The following is a 7,746-nucleotide window of genomic DNA, read 5'->3' on the forward strand; positions in this document are numbered from 1 at the left end:
CCCGATGATTTACCAACATAATGTCCCACTCCCTAGTTGATACCGGCATAATCCAATGATTTTCCAATATAGGGTCTTACTCCCTAGTTGATGCCGGCATAACCCGATGACTTTTCCAACATAGGGTCCCACCCTCTAGTTGATGCCGTCATAACCCGATGACTTTTCCAATATAGGGTTACACTCCCTAGTTAATGCCGGCATAACCCAATGATTTTTTCAACATAAGGTCTCACTCCCTAGTTGCTGCTGGCATAACCCGATGACTTTTCCAACATAGGATCTCACTCCCTAGTTGATGCCGGCATAACCCGAAGACTTTTCCAACATAGGGTCTCATTCCCTAATTGATGCCGGTACAACCCGATGACTTTTCCAACATAGGGTCTCACTCCCTAGTTGATGTCAGCGTAACCCGATGATTTTCCAACATAGGGTCTCCACTCCCTAGTTGATGTCAGCATAACCTGATGCTAACATAGGGTTACCACTCCCTAGTCGATGCCAACATAGGATCTCCACTCCCGAGTTGATGCTAACATAACTTGATGCCAACATAGGGTCACAACTCCTAGTTGGTGCCAACATAGGGTCTTCACTCCTTAGTTGATGCTAGCATAACATGATGCTAACATAGGGTCACCACTCCTTAGTTGATGATTTTCTAACAATAGGGTCTCTAATCCCTAGTTGATTTCATTTTAGATATAGGGTCTCCACTCTCTAATCTCTTTTTTTCAAGGATACACAATCCTGATTTTATTGCTTTCAATAATGAAGTAGTATAAAGTTTTGGTTACAAATAACTCACGAAATTTTTCTAGTGAAAACTGGGGTAGAAAAATTTCATTCGTTTGTTTGTTTTGATGTCTGAGCAGGTTATACCTCGAGACACAGGGTTTGAGACAACCAAAAGAAGAAGTCCCAATCCAGAATAAAAGAAAAAGAAGAAAAGAAAAAGAAGTGAACTCAAAGTGCAGAAGCGGAGAGAAGATGTGGACTGCTCAAGACATGATTGAAGAAACAAGCTTTGCATGTCCTGCATTGATCCAAAAAACTGAAGAAGAATCAACTAGCACCTGCAGCTAGAAAGCATCAATAATCAGATCAGAGTCTGTATGAAGAACCAGCAAAGACCCAAGATCAAGTTTCAAAAGACTCATAGATAGGAATCTTGTAACTCGTAGCTGATAGGCTTAGTTAGTCTTTTTCATTTTTGATTTTGGTGTAATAAGGAGCTCAGCAAGCAGCAACAACAGTGAAATCACAGTTTTCCCGTAGTCCTTGCTACCAAAATTTTCAGAACTACATCGACCTGATTCCTTTAAAGCCAAGGATATGTAGGCAACCTCCGAAGCAAGTTTCGGTCAAACGTTTTCAAAAATGCTTCCAAATGGAGTATCAAATGGACAAAAATTGCTCGTAATTGCTCACTTTATCTTTGCCCTAAAACTCTTCATGTTCTCGATTAAAGAGGGGCAGCTGTGAGCACCTAATTTTTGCCCCACATGAAAATAACTCCTAAAAATAGACCAAAAAATAATTTTAATGGATTTTTAGGAGTTTTTCTTTATTTAGTTGCATTTCATGCATGTTTGATATTTTAAAATCATAAAAAATTGTCACAATTCTATTTCATGTCATCTTAGGTTTAATTTGCATTTTTTAGGAATTAATTACTCTTGAATTGTTAGATTAATATATGAAAATCACAAAAAAAATATACATTAGATTTAATCAATAAGTTTAATAGGTCATTTCTGTAAAAATCAATTCGAAATTGGTGTTTCAATTAAGGGACTAAGATTAAAATACAAAGAAAGAAGAAAGGAGACTTGTTTATTCTTCGTTGCAACTGGGCTAGGGCATTTGCATTGGACCAGTTACCAAAATAACCCAAAATTTCCTTAGCATATTTCCTAATTGGCCCAACCGGACCCCCTTCCTTTAAAACCCCCATCTTCTAACCTAACAAAGGGGGACCTTCATATATTTTGGAAAGAAGCCAGCGGCAGACCTAAGGGCCCTAGACCTAGCAGAATCGTCCCTCATTCCACTTCCCCTCTAAGAGATCAAACACCTTTCAGCACCTAGAAAAACCATAGGAGCCACACGCCCTCCTCTAAAAAATCTCCAAGCCGCCGGAAGAACACACCCCCATCGGCCGCTCTTCTTCTTCACCTCACACCACCAGACATCCCTTTTGCTTGACATCTTCAAAATTAGCCATACCCCAACCTCTCAAGGACCACACACGGCCAAAAATTAAGAAAAAAGAAGAGAGGATAAAGAGCAAAAATAGAGGGAGTTTTAGAGCAAAAAAAAATCTTGTTTGGTATAGTCATTTCTAAGAAGAAATCGAAATGGAGTAGCCGAGGTATTTGGGTTCGATTCGAAATTTTCCGGCGCTTGGTTGTCGGCAAGGTCTCCGTTCATGGACCCTGTTCTCAGTTTAAAATTCAAGAGAACATTGATTTATTGAGGTTTCAAATTTTTCTTACTCTGGTTCGGGGCTTGCTTGCTACTGTTAATTGCTGATTGTCATTGGGCTATGATTGAGCTCCATTTGTGCTTACCCGACCTTTGTTAGGTTCAATCGATTTGTTGCTTTCAAATTTAGGTACGTGTCTGTAAAACTATACTTTTGTTGTTGAAATAATTGAAATTTGTTCATCTCCTTTCCGTCTTCTGTTGTGTTTCACACGAGTTCATTGAAATATTTTGGATTAGTTCATTTTTGTCTATGGAATAAAATCATGTCAAAAGTTCTAATTTGTGGCTCAATATTGTGGAGGTCGTTAAAAATGGTGATAATCTTGAGTTTTTCTGTTGGGATTGCTTCTGCAAGCTTTTCACTTGGCAATTTCTTGGTTTGTCCACAATGTGGTTGTGGGCTGGACTGCAATAGTAATGTGAAAACTCAAAAGATTCGAAGAAATCATCTTGTCTCTTCGGTTTAGCTGCATATCAAAAGATGGTTGAGTTTGCTGAAAGAGGTTAGTTCCTGGCTTTCAATATATGGTCCTTGCATGTTTTAGTTCCTTTATCTTGTGATGGTTATTTGCTCGTTTGTTCTTAATTTTTCGTTGGTTGGTCATTATATGAGGGAAAAGTCAACGATGAACACAAACTATTTTTCTTAGATGCTTAGTATCAATTTGTGGTGGAGCACTCGAAATTTCATGAAAATTGGTATGTTTTTAGGTTATTAGATGAGTGACATTGTTATGATTGAAGGATTTTCTTTTTAGCTTTTGATATTCAATTAACTAGCTAAAACTATCTTCTGTTAGTTGAATACCGCGTGTTATCAAGTGTGATGCAAAACCTACTTATCAGAAAAAAGAAATGGTCTGTTGGAAAATTTCGATTCTTCCATCAGCAGATAGGCATGGCTTAAAATAAATCTGATCAGTATTTAATGTACCATCCAATACTATTCTATGATGGCCTCTTCTTAGGCGTGTACCTGAAAAAGCGATTTCATTTTGTCTAATGTTTGATGGAAAGTCGGGTAATTCCTTGCAGTTCTTGTTACCTTGAGAAGCGAATGAGTGCTTCTTTCTGGCAGTCCGGCATTTAAAAGAAAATATTCGTAGAATGCTTTAGGCGCGATTAATTAACTATCGTGACTATGGGTACGGTTCCTGTGGCATAGTCATGATACATAATTCCCAAATTCGGGTGTGCATTTCATGTGACCCGGTCATAACAACTTCGAATAATAATAATAAAATAAATATGTCGCAAATCGCGGGTGCATTTCATGTAGCGTGGTTTGCAATGTGTTCCAGAACGGCAAGTGTACGACAATCATAATTTGTTCCAGAAATCCATCCATAAATAAATAAAAGTGGTTATAAAGTTAAAAATGCACAATACGTTTAAAACATGTAATAAATCAGATAATGAGGCCAATTATTAATAGTTGAGCGACCGTACTAAAACCACGGAACTCGGGAGTGCCTCACACCTTCTCCCTAGTTAACAGAATTGCTTACCCGGTCTTCTGTGTTCGCGGATAATAAATAGAGTCAAATTTCCTCGATTTGGGATTTAAAATAAATCGGTGACTTGGGACACCATAAACTATTCCAAGTGGCGACTCTTAAATTAAATAAATAATCCTATTTCGATTAATGTCACTGAAATTGAAAAAAACTCCCTATCCCCCTCGGGAAAAAGGAGGTGTGACAGCTTTTGAAGTATGATTTGCCTATTTCAAAATTTTGAATAAATTAGAGATCATATTTCCACATGTCAAGTATTTTATAAACTAAACTATTGATGAAGCAAATAAAACAACACCAGCTATGTGAAATTGACCCGAGAAACTAATAAAGTTGAAGAAATTATCGAAGCATTTGGTTGAGCAGAAAACTAAAACAAATACTCAGCCCATACCATATGGCAATAGCACATGCCGAAACAAACAGTGAACAAACAAAACCTCTCAAAATCCCTTTTATTTTTTTATTTTTTATTCTTTCACTACTAAAATTTATCTAGCACAATAGAAATACCACAAAACTAAATAAAGATAAGGAATACCAGTGATTCATTAGAGAATTTTCTAGTTAATCACGCCTAAGCATTTCATCAAAATAAAATATAAAAAAAAAAACTATGATTTGCAGAGGTTAATCAGAGGAAAGGATTCCAACTAAATTAGCCTTTAAACATACTAGATCTAATAGCGTAAAGCAATAAACAACTCGAGCTTCGTTCATGGTTCAGTAAAAAAAACACAAAGAAAGTGTATGAACATACCTAAACAGCAACAATACAGCTCAAAATTATTCAAATGAAGCTGAAATGGAAAGCTAAAGTCCGAAATGTTCAACGGGATACTCAACAACAGCTAAAATAGCGATTTCCTAAACCCATGAACAAATCGGTAGATCCAAACAAAGAGCAGCAGCAATTTTTCAACCACAGCAATATTTAGAACCCAGATACATCGAAACACATGCAGCTGATTTAGACTTTGAATTCAGAAGTATTTTGAAATGGGAGTCCATTTTCGTGTGTGTTCATTGTGCGTCTATAAAGAAGGAATAAGTCAGAGATCTATGAGTGTCTATATATGCAAATGAGAGAGTGAAGGGAGAATCAGATTGCTCACATTAAAAAGAGGAGACCCCTCCTCTCTAAAAAGAAGAAACGGCGCACCTCCATAGCATTTTCTCTGAAAACCCCAGACCACCATTTTCCTCCATCTCTCTAATCGACCGTCATTCAACCCTTCCCTTTCACTCACCTCTCACTCACGACTCACAACCACAAAAATAATAGATTCGTCACTTGGAATAATTTATGGTGTCCCAAGTCGCCGATTTATTTTAAATCACAAATCAAGTAAATTTGACTTTATTTATGGTCTGCGAACACAGAAGACCGGGTAAGTAATTCTGTTAATCCAGGAGAAGATGTGAGGCACTCCCGAGTTCCGTAGTTTTAGCACGGTCGCTCAACTATTAATAATTGGCCTCATTATCTGATTTATTACATATTTTAAACCTATTGTGCATTTTTAACTTTATAACTGCTTTTATTTATTTATGAACTGATTTCTGGAACAAACTACAATTCTCGTACACTTGTCATTCTGGAACACATTGCAAACCATGCTACATGAAATGCACCCGCGATTTGCGACATATTTTATTTTATTATTATTATTCAAAGTTGTTATGACCGGGTCACATGAAATGCACACCCGAATTTGGGAATTATGTATCATGACTATGCCACGGGAACCGTACTCATAGTCACGATAGTTAATTAATCGCGCCTAAAGCATTCTACGAATATTTTCTTTTAAATGTCAGACCGCCAGAAAGAAGCAGTCATTCGCTTCTCAAGGTAACAAGAAACTGTAAGGAGTTATACGGCTTTCCATCAAACATTAGACAAAATGAAGTCGCTTTTTCAGGTACACGCCTACGAAGAGGTCATCATAGAATAGTATTGGATGGTACATTAAATACTGATCAGATTTATTTTAAGCCATGCCTATCTACTGATGGAAGAATCGAAATTTTCCAACAGACCATTTTTTTTCTGATAAGTAGGTTTTGCATCACACTTGATAACACGCGGTATTCAACTAACAGAAGATAGTTTTAGCTAGTTAATTGAATATCAAAAGCTAAAAGGAAAATCCTTCAATCATAACAATGTCACTCATCAAATAACCTAAAAACATACCAATTTTCATGAAATTTCGAGTGCTCTACCACAAATTGATACTAAGCATCTAAGAAAAATAATATGTGTTCATCGTTGACTTTTCCCTCATATAATGACCAACCAACAAAAAATTAAGAACAAATGAGCAAATAATCATCACAAGATAAAGGAACTAAAACATGCAAGGACCATATATTGAAAGCCAGGAACTAACCTCTTTCAGCAAACTCAACCATCCTTTGATATGCAGCTAAACCGAAGAGACAAGATGATTGCTTCGAATCTTTTGAATTTTCACATTACTAAATCTGAAAGCAACAAATCGATTGAACCCAACAAAGGTTGGATAAGCACAAATGGAGCTCAATCATAGCCCAGCGACAATCAGCAATCAACAACAACAAGCAAGCCCCGAACCAGAAGAAGAAAAATTCGAAACCTCAATAAATCAGTGTTCTCTTGAATTTTAAACTGAGAACAGGGACCTTGAACGGAGACCTTGCCGACAACCTCGAACTCCAACCAAGCGCCGGAAAATTTCGAGTCGAACCCAAATACCTCAGCTACTCCATTTCGATTTCTTCTTAGAAATGACTATACACAAGAATTATTTCATTTTTTTTTTGGAATTTCCACTAGATCTAAAAGCTATGGGCTGAAGTTTTTTCAAGTTTTGCTCTTCTCAAACTCCCTCTGGTTTTGCTCTTTATCCTCTCTTCTTTTGTCTTAATTTTCTGGCCGTGTGTGGTCCTTGAGAGGTTGGGGTGTGGCTGATTTTGAAGATGTCAAGAAGAAGGGATGTCCAGTGGTATGAGGTGAAGAAGAAGAGCGGCCGATGGGGGTGTGTTCTTGCGGCGTCTTGAAGGTTTTTTAGGGGAGGGCGTGTGGCTCATATGGTTTTTCAAGTTGCTGAAAGGTGTTTGATCTCTTAGAGGGGAAGGGTAATGGGGACGATTCTGCTAGGACTAGGGCCCTTAGGTCTGTCGCTGCCTTCTTTCCAAAATATATGAAGTCCCCTTTTGTTAGATTAGAAAATGGGGTTTTTAAAGGAAGGGGGTCCGGTTGGGCCAATTAGGGAATTGGCTAGGGAAATTTTGGGTTATTTTGGTAACTAGGCTGATGCAAATGCCCTGGCCCAATTTCAATGAAGAATAAACAAGTCCCCTTTCTTCTTTCTTTGTATTTTAAACTTAGCCCCTTAATTGAAACACCAATTTCGAATTGTTTTTGCAGAAATGGCCTATTAAACTAATTGATTAGTACTAATGTATATTTTTGTGATTTTCATATATTAATCTAACAATTCAAGAGTAATTAATTTCTAAAAAATGCAAATTAAACCTAAGATGACATGAAATAGAAATGTGATAATGTTTTATGATTTTAAAATATCAAACATGCATGAAATGCAACTAAATAAAGAAAAACTCCTAAAAATCCCTTAAAATTATTTTTGGTCTATTTTTAGGAGTTATTTTCATATGGGGCAAAACTTAGGTACTCGCAGCTGCCCCTCTTTGCTCGAGAACATGAAGAGTTTTCGTGAAAAGATAA

General features: G+C 37.0%; 2 long non-coding RNA genes across 2 annotated transcripts; one reads left to right on the forward strand and one right to left on the reverse strand.

Annotated features, from left to right (window-relative positions):
• The first annotated feature begins 1,758 nt into the window (after positions 1-1,758).
• LOC107794435 (uncharacterized) lies at positions 1,759-3,298 on the forward strand. The gene is made up of 2 exons (XR_001649925.2): positions 1,759-2,620; positions 2,795-3,298. It is a non-coding gene; the product is annotated as an uncharacterized LOC107794435 (long non-coding RNA).
• A 1,359-nt stretch (positions 3,299-4,657) lies between these two features.
• On the reverse strand, positions 4,658-7,395 carry LOC107794436 (uncharacterized). The gene is made up of 2 exons (XR_001649926.2): positions 5,126-7,395; positions 4,658-5,044 (listed from the first exon to the last, which is right to left on the reverse strand). It is a non-coding gene; the product is annotated as an uncharacterized LOC107794436 (long non-coding RNA).
• Positions 7,396-7,746: the final 351 nt, after the last annotated feature.

Source organism: Nicotiana tabacum, chromosome 10 (assembly GCF_000715075.1).
Source record: "Nicotiana tabacum cultivar K326 chromosome 10, ASM71507v2, whole genome shotgun sequence".
Taxonomy (NCBI): Eukaryota; Viridiplantae; Streptophyta; class Magnoliopsida; order Solanales; family Solanaceae; genus Nicotiana; species Nicotiana tabacum.